Here is a 15041-nt window from a genome sequence, read left to right as displayed (position 1 = left end):
ATCCAGCCACTTAGATGGCCTCCATCAGTTTTCTTTAGCACAGTCTTGCTCGCTCTGGAATCGGTGTTAAACATCCTCATCTGTGAGAGTGTGAGGCTCCACACTGAGCTCATTTTTTATTAATTAATTTACTTACATTATGTCCTGATAGCTTTAACCTTAGAATTTAAACCATGTGTAGTTGAGCAGACTCAGTCCTCCCTGCATGTTTCAGGTGTTGCTGTTACAGAGAGAGAACGGCTACTGTCAGTCTGCCATGTTTAAATCAAGGCAAAATACTGTAGCTGTGTTTCTGCTAGAGCTGCGTGATAGAACGATAACGATATGTATTGCGAAATAACGTTTTCTCGATAGAAAAGTTAAACTATTGCGATAGGCCTCATCTCTCTTGTCCTCTTAAAAAAAAAAAAAAAAAAAAAAAGAACAGCCAATCTAAATTAAGTAGCGCAGAGCCGAACCAATCACAGCCGCAGCGTCACATCACGTGACTTGTTACGTACAGCACAAGTGCCAAGCTGCACATGTGTATTTGTTTGGGAAGCAGCCAGCCGCCGTGCCGCCCGGGTATTGGAGGAAATGAGTGTGCCGACTAGAGAAAAATCAACCGAGAGCGTGACCGAAGGTTACCGAAGAGAAAACAGATGATGGTTCCAATGAGATTGTCGAACGGAAGAGCCATAGAAGTTCCGTAGTGTGAAGGTATTTCGGCTATTTCAAGTCTGACAAAAAACAGAGCAGCGTGCACTGTAAATTGTGCCGAAAGCAAGTCTGGAAATACAATAAACTGGTGCATGCGCTACGTCCACATGTACCCGGGTAGTTTTGAAAACGCAGATTTTTTTTCTATGCGTTTGCACCTTTCGTCCACACGTAAACGGCGTTTTTGGTCACTGAAAACGAAGATTTTTGAAAACTCCGTTTTTGCTTTTACGTGTGGACGAGAAAAACGGAGAAAACGCAGCGTCAAAGGTGTGCGCATTTTTTGACGTCACACTGTGCGCCACATTATTGTTTCGGTGAAATGAATTTCTACAATACTGTTAATTCTACTCTCTGCAGTGTTTAAATGCTTACATATACACACAGTTACTGTCCCTCCACACATACGACTCGGTTCTGCTTCTATGCCCCAGCTTTGTTTACTTTTTCCCACCGAGGCTTCTAGACTTCTGATTGGCCAACATTTCTGCACGGTTAGGAATCTAGCGCCACCTGGTGCTTTGGCATGTTCATAGCAGCGTTTTCCTTCATTTCTGCCTTTATGTGTGGACGGGATTATTTTTTAAAACGAAAACGGAAAATCTCTGTTTTCAAAAATACCCGTGTACATGTGGACGTAGCCTCGGTCTCTGACTGGAAGCGCTAATTCGTCATTCGGCTTTTGTCAGACTAAAGTAACTGTTAAAACTGTTTGAAAAGCTAAGCTATACAACAAGGAGAGATTGAGAACTTCCTTTTAGTTCTCAGTTTATTTGATATTGACAAAAGTGAGTCAATTTTGTCTGTGTTACGCCCCACTTACAAATGAAGTGTTGACTGGGGTGAGGGGTAACACAAAGTGAAAGAGAACACATGAACTACTGGAGAATAGATGTCATTAAACATGATTTATTGCCCAAAACTACTACAGTAAAAATAAACACAGGGAAGCTCTTTTCTTCAGGGTCTCCAAGGCCAAAACAAACAAAACACCCCCTTTAGCTAGAAATCAAACCAAGTACTCACTAACCAAAACAAGATACAATGGCTGAGCTCCCTGTCTAACCAAAAACAGGAGAAAACAGTTGAAACTAAAATGGCAGAGAACCCCTACCTGCTTCCACAACAATGAACTAATTAACACAATAACACAATCGCACAACCTTTGCTTACAATGAAAGAAAGAAAACCAAAGTTTCACAGAGTTTAAGGTCGCACACGCATACACACTAAGGCCCGCTGCCCAAAACAATACAGCTCACAGCTCCGGCAAAAATGGGGGAAGTGGCAGGCGTGTGGCAGTTTAGGATGGCAGACTATATGCCGTGTCTGACGAACACACCTCAGCTGTGGCTCATGAGGCAGACCTGCAACACAAGAAAAGGAGAAAAGACACTCCTCTACAGAGGGAGAGCCACTAGAGGTCAGCGACCGTAACAGTCTGTTCTTCTGTAAAACAAACTAAGATTTATTTTTAGAATTAATATTTTGTTTCTAAGTGGTATTGACAATTTAGTCTGTTTTGTTTGTTCTATTTTGAAACTTAAACGCTTTAGCGGCTGCCTTTTGTGTAGTTTGCAATATTTGCCTTTATTTATCTGAAAAAGTCTCATGTTCCTTAAGTACATCTACCCTGTTGAACTTATTATGAGAAATAAATATTTAAATCCAAACAAGCTGCTGATTATTTCACATTTTACTTGTGAGCAACGGCACATTTAAATCTTACAAATATAGTTATTTGGCTTATATCGTGATAGATATCGTTATCGCCTGAAATGAAAAAAACATATCGTGATATGAAAAAATTTATATCGCCCAGCTCTAGTTTCTGCCCTCTTGCTGTAATGTTCCTGAGACCAGCTGAGCAGAGTTACTAATCTGTAAGCAGTTTCCAAATTCCAGAATCACTGCCTGGATCGTTCTACAAACTTTGGAGGAGACTGATCACATTATAAATTTGAACCTCTCATGCTGAAATCATCAGTGATCCCTGACACATCTGGACCAGCTGTGATAAATTGTTGTTCTCTTACATCATCATCTCCTCTGGATTTTGGTTAAAATTAATTCATTCATGGTTGAGAACATACGAGCTGAGCTTTGTACTATAAACTGACAAACCCCAGTTTGCCTGTGTAACAACTGTATTAGGAAATTAAAGATAATTAATTCAATAATTATCAGGGTTAATGACACAATCACACTGAGCTCACTGAGGTGTTAAAAGAATCCTCTTTCAGTTTGCACTTTTAGTATTATTATCCTAGTATTTGAAGTGCTTCATATATAAACATTGTAAATTATGTAAACAGTGTAGTTTGTTTGGTGTGACAGAGCTGTTGTCACTGAATCAAAGGTTCAGATGTTCCAGCCTCATAATAAACAAACACATTTTCAGAAATTCGAGGATTTGACCTTCCAAAAGTCTCAGGCATGTTTTAATGATAGTGATGTGTCGGTTGTGAACGAAACGGCTCTTAGAGCCAGGTCTTTGAAGTGAACGACGCGAGCCGGCTCATTATTGGGAGCCATGGTTTTTTATTTCTTCTTTCTCTCACCCTTTCTCTCGCACTTTTTTTCCGCTTCACTCCACGTGCGAGCCTTGTGCTTTGCGCTGGGCAGAGGGGGGAGGGGCAGTAGTTACACTCAAGTAGCACAGGAACAGAGCGGGAGGGAGAGAGAGAGAAAGAGAGCCAGGGACAACAACATCACATTAGAAAGGTATAGTAATCATCCACAACTATTTTCAGTTGCGGATGATAAAGGAAAGTTTATTCATGCAGGTCCATATGACAGAGAATGTGCATCTTTTTGTTTTCATATTATAAATTATGTTTAATTGTGTTGTGGTTTGCAGTGTTTTGTGTTGTTTCACTTTAAATTTGTTTAAAAAGAAAAAACTGAAAATTTAAAGTTAAAAGTTGAAATGTGAATAGTTGGTTTTTGTATTATATGATATATTTATTACATTTTATGTGGAGTGAATAAATCAAAGTATATTTACGGTGGCTGCTAGAGACGAAGCACGTACAAACCCCGAAGCACGTAAAAAACTCCAAAACACATTAAAACTCAGAAGCACATAAAAACTCAAAACACGTACAAACACAAACAGAAGTGCTCCAGGACGCTAGGCACAGTGTTGAGCTTTTGTTACCTAGTGGCTACACAAGCCAGGATGTACCAATGACCGGATTTGGTGTGTTGTAGTAACAGGTAAATGAACAATATATTATTTGTGTATAAATACACAAACAATACACGCTTTCAATTGTGTAATTTAAGTGATCTAGGTAGCTCTGTTTTGGAAGTTCAGTTCACGCTAGAAATGTGTTTTGGAGTTTGTACGTGCTTTGTCTGTAGGGGCCACTGTATATATTTATATATAAACATATATAAATAAAACCACTTTTTTTACATTAGTTATCCCCTTTGTGCATAATTTTATATTGTTGTTAATTATAAATTAATTAAAGCAACAAAACAACCTGAAGAGCCGTTTGGGAGCCGAAAGAGTCGGCTCTCTAAAAAGAGCCGGAAATCCCATCACTATTTAATGAGCTCTCACAGATCTGCATATCAGCTGGATGAAACCAACATGACCTCCGACCCTGAACGAACTGTTAGACCTGTTATCCACATAGCAAAATTGGCATGGCCCGAATCTGGGCCACACAATGTGCTTACACATGTTCCACATACCACAAAGAATGACGACCCTTTGGTGACCCACACATGGGCCAGCACAAGGCCAGTTGCAGACACACTGCTGGCCCTGTGCTGTCCCAGAACACTTTCAGCTCTGGTCCCAGAATTCAGCCTAATGTGTACCTTAATTAAGCCATGTAATAACAACATGTGCATAATAGTGCAAAAGCAACATGACAAAACTTTGTTCAGACAGTGAATGGAATGATTCTTATACAGCATTTTTCAACTCTCCCAGATTACTCAAAGTGCTCTATGCAACATGCTACATTCACACACTTTCTCTTAACTGAGTGCTTCCTAACTACATTCATATATGCTCGCACTCATGACATGCAGACTGGAGAAGCCAGGGATCGAACCACTAACTTTCCGATCAATAGGTGACCTGCTCTACCGCCTGAGCTACATCCACTCACTGGCAAAGATGAGTAAACCCTCACTAGGTTTTGGATAAAGTGTACACTCACAAACCTGTCAAACGTGCACTTGAAACATTGGCTACCATTGCGGTATAGTATTGCAACATGGCATTTGGGTCTTCTAACTAAAATAGGAAAATAGGAACATAAATAGCGCCTCATTGCCAGACCTGGCCCGCATCTGGTTGACATACACTCTGCCATGACACCAGTCAGTCAGAAGTGCCAGCTTGATGCTGGATCCCGGCCAGGCCTGTTTTCTATGAGCCTGGGCCACATAAACCAAACCACAATCGAGCCAGATATGGCATGACATCACATAGACAGTGCCATCTATGGCAGGCCTGGCCCATATCTGGATGACAAACGTCTTATCGTGCCAGAAGTCAGCCAGCAGTGCCGGCTTGATACCAGATCCGGGCCAGACCTGCTTGCTATGAGGGAAAAGGGGATGGATTCTGTTCTGTTCTTCACTCATCACCTACCTGACAGCTGACACCTCACACCTGTTTCTCACCTGCAGGTCAGACAGGAGGAGACAGAAATGAACTGTGAGTCAGACGATCTAAGGACAGACACCAATGAACTTTCCTGAACATCCAGCAGACATCTCTGATGATCATCATGCTCACACTCAGACCAACAGTGTGTGTCTGTGCTGTCAGTGACTCTGAACTACAGTTTATTCATCTTCAGGCTGTTCATGAGATTTACTGACACAAAGTCAAACCGTGTTACAAACATACATGAATTTTTGTGAGCTCTAATGTCAGGATCAGTGAGTGTTTTTGTGTTGGTTTAGGTTAGGCAAATTAATTCTTTTATGTTGGTGTGATTGTTTATTAGCTTCATGTGACTTTTTCCTCCTTAAGTACAGCCCACTGGAAAACACTTTGTATAAAAAAAATCTTCTCTTTGCCTGACATTTTTTTAGTTTGTAAATCCATCTCATCAGACTTAAGAGGTTTTACAAACTGTTATAGGGGTGTCCAAATTCATGGGCTGCATCCTCTTGAGGCTGCATTTGTAGGCCGATTATGTCACAGCGACGTGACGAAGGCTTTCCAAATTCGTAGACTTCTCCGAATGCAGCTGACAAATCTCTTCTCCTTTTCCCCGAATTTGAAGGATGGGTCGGGTGTGTCCTTCGTGGCCCACCGTATCCCAGAATTCATAGCGCGGCCCAGCCAATTCCAGTTTTCAACAATGTCGGCAGCTACTAAGTTTTTAATATTACTCTTATTACTCTTTCTGGGTCACAAAATACACTTTTAACATATTTTCAGGCGAGAATGTAGCTGTGGAAAGTTCAAATATCTGCTCGGTTTATCAAGATATCACATATTTGCAAATGTTTGAATGTGTGGTTCATACAGAACTTGGTCAGTGACACTCACATAAACACATGAGTACATTACATTAACACATGAAAGAACAACAGTGTGGCATTAATCATTACAGCAGTAAGGACCATTTTTAATCAGCAGCCAGTTTGATGAACTGATGCTCTGTTGTCTGGTCTGACCAAAGCTCTAACTCCAAACATCACTCCACTGTTAAAGCTTCTGCACTGACTGTTTCAGGTTCAGTTCAAATCATGGTTCTTATTTTTATGGCCTGACGGTGTGAAGCCTCCACCTACATGACTGAAGTGCTCCACCCTGCTCGACTTTTTTACTCCTCTCTCTGTGGCCTTCTTTAAACAGCCTCTTGGTGTTTTCTGTGTTGTTTGGTTCATGTGTCCACTGTGCCTTTATGAACACTGTTATATCTCTGCAAAGGAAAGGGCATTTTTTTAAAGACAATGATAATGAGGGAATTTGTCAGGTTTATATAGTGGATTGTCATTTATGCTTAGAAATATCTACTCATATATGCTTAGAGTTGTATAATCAATGTCATGGTGGTAGAGGTTTGATCCTTAATAGTCTGCAAAAACTTTGTGTGCATTCCAGAGTGTTCTGGCATTCACACCTACGTCCTGGGAGCATGGGAGAGGTCGTTCCTTCTCTTATTGTTTTATGGTAGGATAAACGTATCTATGTCTGTTTTAGGCTAAGTGCTTTTTGTTTAGATGAACTGCTGGACTTCAAGACCAGCAGGTTTAGGGAAGTTGTTTATGGGGACACACACTGACCCCCCCCCCCCCCCCCCCCCCCCCCACACACACACACACACACAACACACAGGCAAGGTACTCTTTGTGTGTATGTATACGTCATATATTAATGAACCTTCAACGCTCCAGCGAATAGGTTTAAGCTACAAACCTATCAGAATTCTTTCTGTGAATGAATGAAATATGAGCAGAATGTAAGGGCTAATAAAGCCCTTGAGGTGACTTTTGTTGTGATTTGGTGATATATGAATAAAATTGAATTGAATTGAATAAAGATTTACACATATACCTGTTGAATGCGTTTTTTTCATTGTTTTTGTCCCTGCAATCACAGACAAACCTCTATTTTTGAAGTGCCTTGGAGCAACTAATATACATCTTCCTCTGTAATATAATGCTGTGGGTAAACATGGCTGCTCTGGATTTACATCTGTGGATGGATGTGTTGATAAAATTATGAACCTGTATCTGCTGTGCGGACAGACCGATCACTGTAGTATTAAAGCTGCTCTTGAGTTTAATTTTATCCCCAGAATACTGAGTTTAGCCTCCATCTCCTATCTGTCAAACAATCTTCGACAAAAACTTGACTGGATTAGTGAGAATGACAGTTTTAGAATAAAGCCAAGAGTCACTGACTGCATGAACACATCAGGTATTCAGCAACTTCCTGTAAATTACAAGAAATCCAAGTAGAGGAGAGCAACTGAGTACACTTCCTCTTTGTGATGGAAGTGATTTTCGTCTTTATATTGTGTCAGATAAAGCCTGACAGCTTCTCTTGAATTCATTTCATATGCTGTTTTTTCACAGATGAAACCAGCCAACAGTAAATCAGATGCTTTACACCTACCTTCACATGACCTTCATCTGTAAGAGTTGGGTCTGTGTTTCCACAAGCCCTGCTGGTTTAGAAACGTATTCTTGTTAACGACAAAAACAAGATGAACATCTTTTACTTGCTAGCACAATACACACAATACACATCACAGCACCTCCCACGTAAAACCCCCCAAATGGTTCTAAGACAAGGCACTATGTGTGTGTATGTGTAAACATCTGTATGCGTGTGTGTGTGTGTGTGTGTGTGTGTATGTGTAAACATCTGTATGCATGTGTGTGTGTGTGTGTGTGTGTGTGTGTGTGTGTGTGTGTGTGTGTGTGACCTCCTGCTGACCAAAAGGGTCATATAAGCAGGAAGCAACATCACAAGAAACAGATTTTCCAGATAGGATGTATCTGCAATAAAAGCCTCTCCCAGCACAGTGGTCAGAGACAAAGGAATGTCTTGATCCTATAGATTGAACTCAGACCTTACAAATTTAAGAAGCATAATGATAACATTCAACAATTAGACTTAACACAAAGGATCTCTGAAATTCTCAGAAACTCATAATCCATCTCCCAGTGGGTACAGCAACCATGTGTCAAAAGTGGTCAATTGAGAAATGCTAAAAAGCGTGTTCATGTAAACATCGTCGGGTCTGCCCTGGTACAATGGGACTTCTGCTCCTGAACCTCTGCGCACAGCGTCTGCAAATCGGGGCTGTACGAAGTCACTTCATCTTTACGCAACACTGCAGTATATTTTGGTGATCATAACGGTTATACCTTTTGAGATATTGAGCTTTTTTGCAATTTTTTGGCCCATTGAAATTAATGGACCACATGACAAGTGTGATCACTGATTTTTCTTGCATGGTGAGCTGTGTCTTAGCTCAGTGAGATGAGCAGCCATTCTCAGAGTGGGGGGCCTGGGTTTTAAGTCCCGCTGATGGCAACATTTCTTTTTCAGTTTGCAGTTAAACTTTTTTAAAAGTCTTTTCAACACAAATTTCAGCTTCTTCAGCTGTTGTCAGCAGAAACTTCAGCTTTGTGACCTCTTTTCTGCGCAAGGTTCTGCTTATTTACAACTTTTCAGTAGCATTGTTCTGCTTCTTCACCCATTTTCAACAGAATTTTCATCTTCTTGGCCTGGTTTCAGCTGAATTTTTAGTTTCAGCTGACCATGTCATTCTCATCTATTGTACATCCTAAATGTGTATAAATGGGATCGGATGATGTCCAATAAAAGTAATAAACAATAAATGTAAATCTCTTTTTTTTAACTTTGCAGACTCATTTTACCCACTCCAGTGAAAGTGATAAGAAAAGGATCATGGCTTTAAATAGACTATGAACAAAATGAAATACATTTTGTTTATGCAACATAAAAAACTTCTACCTTTTCCAACTCGGATTTTCTGCAGGACCAACACGGACATCAGTTCAGACTGAAATCCAGTTCAGATGGCACACGCAACACTAACTGTGTTCAACCTTGCACGGAGGCCTTTCAATAAATATAAGAAGATGGTTAAGGTGAGAGATTACTATTCTGTCTTTTACATCGGTACAAAGGGGGGACTAAATGCCAAAAAAGAGAGAAGTTGTTTTTTTTAAATGACGCTTTAAAGCAGTTCAAGTATCTTTGTGGGAGAAGGGACTAACTGCGGCCGAGGTTCTGAAAGAGACGGTCGCTTCACCGATGACCCTGGGCTACTTTGAGCTGGTTAACATCAATGACGAACGTAAGACTGAGTGCACAGACATAATTGATCATCTGGACAATAAGAAAATCCAAAATATGTTTTCCACAAGGAGCAGATACAGAAATAAAAGATGTAGCCATCCCATGGTAGCAGAAACCTCCACATGCATCAAATAATGCAAAGCACAGAGGTGCAATGACGGTGTTAGATGTAGCACAGCAGAACGGATTGCGTTTAAAAACCCTAATCAAAGAAACGGCAGCAACATTGACCGTAAGGAGGTTTACGATCTACTTTGTCAGCAGTGTCCGCGTCTGAAACAATGGATGGAGAGTAGATTCCCCAGAAATTCTTTCCAGGAAGCAGTGAAATACAGAAAGGAGAACTTTGGAAAGAGCCGACAGTCTTTTACTGAAATTCGCAGTGTTATGTTGCTGCTCGAACTGAGCGAGTCAGTTTGTCTCATAACTGGTTCCTTCATAAAGCAAGGCACAGGGTTTGTGCTACACAGCAAATTCTGGTCTTTGGAATAAACTCTCAGGGAGTTCAGATTAACTACATTTGAGCGTACATGCGTGACCATCGAATGAACTCTAGTGCAGAGTTAGAGTAACTCTTTTCCGGGAGTTGATTTTTCAACTCTTTATAGGAGTTAAAACTAAACTCTCACGGAGTGAAATTTCTACTACCATATAGAGTAAAATTTAACTCATAACTAGAGTTAAGTTTGATATTAACTCTTTTGTAGTGTTACTCATCAATTGAAAAAAGTTTTAGGTTTTAGGTGCAAATTACTACAAAAACACAATTCTGATTATTATGAATGTATGGATTTTATTTATCAAAAATAACATATTCAAATATGAATGCTGCATGGATTAACATACATTCTGTGTAACAGTACTGTAATAGCATAATATCCACCATTATTGGCAGCTAAACAGTTGAGGTCAGAAAGGCCTAACATTGGGCGAAAAGAAAAAAAAAAACAGAATTAAAGGAAAAAAATGACTACAGAATAAGCACTTCTTGTAATGCAGTGTTAACGTGAGGAAGACTCTGTAAAGTCTCCATCAAGCCAACAAATTAAGTAATGCAACTCTCTCACACAACATAAAATTGTGAATCACACCCATATGACATTTGGGCATCAAAACATTTGAAATGTCTTACTTTCTCCCTTCCTAGGACCAGTATCTTCTTAGAAGTGGTTTCATTTACCTGAAAAGCAGGACACTGATCATGGAAACACGTTTCGTGGTTAACATGCATAACAAAAACAGAGAGAGAGAGAGAGAGCAAGTCTTATTACACACTACAGTTGCAGAGCAAACTACATGAAATACTATATTAAATTATTTTTCTCTAATCTGTTTTATCTTCGTGTTTAAGCTTTTTCAAGTAATGTCAACTAAAGAGTCAAGTATAAGTCAATTAAGTACTGTATCTACATTTCTTGCATGTATGCTGTCCAATAGAGGCTGAACCATTTGAAGTCCGGCATCACTTGTGTCACTGCTCTGACTGCTGGTGGTTGAGACAGACAATGTATCTGTTAGACTTGGAGAGGAGGGCTCTTCCACATGTTGCTTCAGGACAGTCAAATCTGAGGGTGGCAAATAAAAATATTAGAATATAAGGTATCTACAATCAAAAACACAACACAACAAAGATACCATTTATGCACACAGGGCCAGTAAATTGCACGGTTTGATTAAATTATACCTTCTCCAGGAGAACAGATGGTTATTTTGTATTTTATTATGGTAATATACAATTTACATACCACAAGGTGTGAGTGTCACATAGTGTGTTAGGTCTGAGCAGTCACGTGTGGTGGATCATAAATTTGATTAGTTTTGAAGTTGTACATCTCTGTTCCTTACATTTCATGTCATGCCCTTATTAATGTTTTATTTGTTGCTTTGACTGTTTTCGAATAGAATATGCAGTGGGAATATAGAGGGAGATAAGTAGTGAAAGTTTTGCCTGGGTTGATTGTGCGTCGATCCATTGTTAATGCCTCAGGGCTCCAGTAGGTGGGTTCGCGCGCTTCCTCCTTCACTCAATACAGACGAGTGAGAGTGAGAGCTGCGTGTCTGTGCCGCTCTTTCACCTCTCCTCACTATTTCCCCTGTTTAAGGGCACAACATAAACACTGAGGCTTCAAAATGCAGCATCTACAACACTGTCACTCTGCCTCCACCATGGAGACAGTCTCCATGGTGATGAGTACAACTGGCAGCTGAAACTGTTGTGAACTTCTCCATGAGTCATATTTCCTGTTTCAGAGCTGCTGATTGGCTCTTTGGGCCCTTTACCTTCAGGAGGTCATGGACGAAGCACTGAAGTCGTTTATCACGTAAAAAATATTTTTAGTTTATAATAATTTGATAAATAATAAAATATTAATAAAAACTGGAGGTTTTTTTAGAACTTAGATTTTAAGCTATTTATGCCTTTTTTGCTGCTCTTTTTTAAACTTATTCCCTTTAAACTGTATTTATTCTTTTTAAAATATATTGGTTATTGCACTGTAGAGGCTGCTGAGGAACAGTATTTCGTTTCAGGCTGTGTAACACGAAATGACAATAACCAATAAAGTCTTGAGAGCTGCCATCATTGTTCCAGCAGGAGGCAGTAAAACACCAAACTGCACCTGTTGTGCTGAAAAGGTGTGAGCATGTGCAGTAACCCAGTAAGTTACCTGAATATCTCTCTCTCACACACACACACACACACACACACACACACACACACACACACACACACACACACACACACACAGTACTGATACTAATGACTCGCTCTCAGATCTATTTGGGTTTAATGTCAGGGTATATTTGTGGATGAAAGTTTTGTAGGACACATGATGTGGACAGTCTGGTAATCCCAGAATATTTTAATGTAAGAAAACTCCAGACAGCTCTGGAGAAAGTTTCAGAGTAAAAGCCCTGGAGTGTTTTACATGTTATTCTGTTGGATTAAATCTGACGGAGCTGATTCATAAACACTTCACTGCCAGGTATCAGGTGACCTGCAGAGACTGATCCTACAAACACTCAGAAACAGAGTAAACCAAACTGCACCACAGTGATCAGACGAAACCTTCCTGACATGAACACAGCTCCTCAGTAAAAACTGTGAACCAGCAGAGAGACTACACCCAGCACCATACACCACCTCTCTGACACAGTACACCCTCGGGCAGGTGGTGTCCCCATAAACAGTGTGAGAAGCTCTGATTATTTACTATGTTCAAACAAACTGAGTGTCCACAAACGTCTGAGCTCACAGTGAGAGCTGCTGGCACAGTTTGGAGGTGTTCTGCCCCCTGCTGGACACACAGAGCTACAACATGAGGATCAGAGGAGGCTGGTGCTGCTTCACCTTTAGACACAAGAAGGAGGTCAAAAAATGTAGAAACAGAGATTGTTTTTAAACCTGTAAAGGGGGAAATCCTGACGAACCAATCCACAGCCAGAAAAGAAGTCTAACTCTGTGCTGCTCCAATCAGGAATCAGCTCTGTTACTGTGTGAGTGTGTAAAGTCACAGAGTAGCTGGTTTCAAATGTATCTATAAAGTTTATTTACATTTTATTTAGGCTTCAAAAAACAGTCCAAGTTTATTTCTTTGGACTTTGTTCACTTAGCGCCACCTGGAGGACAGTCAGCTCCCTGCAGCAGCTCTGGAGGACTGTTAACTGATGAAGAGCTCGGACTGCACAGCCTGCTTCATCACCGACTTCTTTAAATAAACATGACCACGATCAGTCGCAGCACCTCAGACAAACGTTTGTTACATAGCAGCCGCCTTCACACCGACTGAGCTCCATCACAGCTTCAGAGCTCAGCTTACTAAAGTCAAAGTTTATTTCCTCTCAGGTTTCTTACTTTCAGTAAAGTTTCACTGTTAGAGCCCTGACCAGCATCCTGCAGCATCTGGAGCAGCTGTGTGGTGCTGTCATGGCAATAAGGATCCAAATCTGTGGGATGTTTCCAGCAGGGGTTATAACCTGCAGCCAGCAAGGTGTGCCTAATAAAGTGGCCGTGTTTATGTCACAGAGCAGCAGCATCAGAAAACGGTGGTTTACATCTCTGTTACAGGAAACCTGAAGAGTTAAAACACCAGAGAAGAAAATCTAAACGTTACACAAAGAACATAAAAGAAGTAAACTTCATAAAAACTTCACAAATGATGCTTTAAATGAAAAATAAATCCGTGTAAATAATTCAACAGGTCACATGTTAGAACCACCTTAACTAAACTCTGTAGCCGCTCACTGTGGTTTGTCCCAGCAGCTCTTAGGAAACAAACTGCTAACTTCAGTGTCAGCACACACTGTTAGTAAACTATGCAACACTGAATTCAGGTTTCAGTTGTGTTAAGTTGTGAAGTTGTGATGAAAGTCTTCTTACTGACACAGGTAGGATGGTCAGGCGTCCTCTGTTCCTTCACCGTTCATGAACTGTCACTTATAAAATGCTGCCAAACATCAACTACACTCAATAACTAAACGTGTGCAGGTTACAGTGATGGACGCCCAGATCTGCACTCCAAATACAAACAGACTAAAGGTGTTTCCTCCAGAAACAAAGACAATATTTACAAAGGTCTCACAGGTAAATTGTGAGCGATCACAGCAGCATCTCATCCTGACTAACAGCTTTTAGATGCAGGGAGAGCGTCGTGGTTCAGAGGTGGTTCAGCAGATGATGAAGGCCTTTCTGTTGCATTGTGTAGTGCTGTGGAGGCCATGATGGTCGACTGGGTCTGCTTCTACTGAACTCACAAACACTTCTGAGGTATTTACACCTGAAGCCTCATTGAATGTGAGTCAGAAACAAACGGCTCAGCTGTGATTAATGGATGTTTCCCTGCATTTCTATTTTCACACAGTTTATTTCTTACAGCAGGAAAACTGAACAGAATGTATGTAAGAGGTCAGAGTGAGGATGACGTCACTTAATACAGGAAATACATGTTTGTCTGTTTTGATGATGAAGGACTTCTTCAGCTCTGTAAACAGCTACACTTGAGAGGACAGAGGTGATTTCATGGATCAATAACAATGTGTTTATCAGCTTTCATCATCGCAGTGCAGACATGACGTCAGATCTATCAGAGTGAAGGCCGTCTCTCTGATGACGTCACAGAGCAGAGTCCTTCTGTCCAATAAAGGATCTCAGATCAGCTGCTGCCATCTTGTGGCCACAGTTGGTTACTGTCTCTGAAAGTTGTCTCATGTTTCCTGTTGTCCTGCTAACAAAGGCTGGAGCTCATCATGCTGAGAGGGCAGCAGCATTTTGTGGCTCTTCACACATGTTCATTATATTCTGATGATCCTGGATGGAGACAAACTACAGATAAGTGTGTTCAGCCCAACTAGTTTATCTCATTACAGCAGTTTGATGTTTCCCTTTGAATCCCCCTGAAGATCCTGACAGTGAAGCACGTACATAATACTCCAGCCTTTCAACTCTGAGCTTATTTAGTTCTATTAATACACTGAAATCTCATTTGTGTCATGAAGAAAGTCTTTAATCAAACAGAATTCA

General features: G+C 40.6%; 1 protein-coding gene across 1 annotated transcript in view; it reads left to right on the top strand.

Moving 5' to 3' along the window:
- Positions 1-15041, top strand: part of LOC147333966 (butyrophilin subfamily 2 member A2-like) — a 148683-nt gene that overhangs the window by 19329 nt on the left and 114313 nt on the right. The window lies entirely within an intron of this gene.

Source organism: Aulonocara sp. 'chitande type north' Nkhata Bay, linkage group LG3 (assembly GCF_057382095.1).
Source record: "Aulonocara sp. 'chitande type north' Nkhata Bay isolate Kocher_YH1m ecotype deep benthic linkage group LG3, A_spYH_male_GT1.1, whole genome shotgun sequence".
Classification (NCBI taxonomy): domain Eukaryota; kingdom Metazoa; phylum Chordata; class Actinopteri; order Cichliformes; family Cichlidae; genus Aulonocara; species Aulonocara sp. 'chitande type north' Nkhata Bay.
The sequence above is the reverse complement of the archived record's forward strand: the minus strand, read 5'-3'. Positions and strand labels throughout refer to the sequence as shown.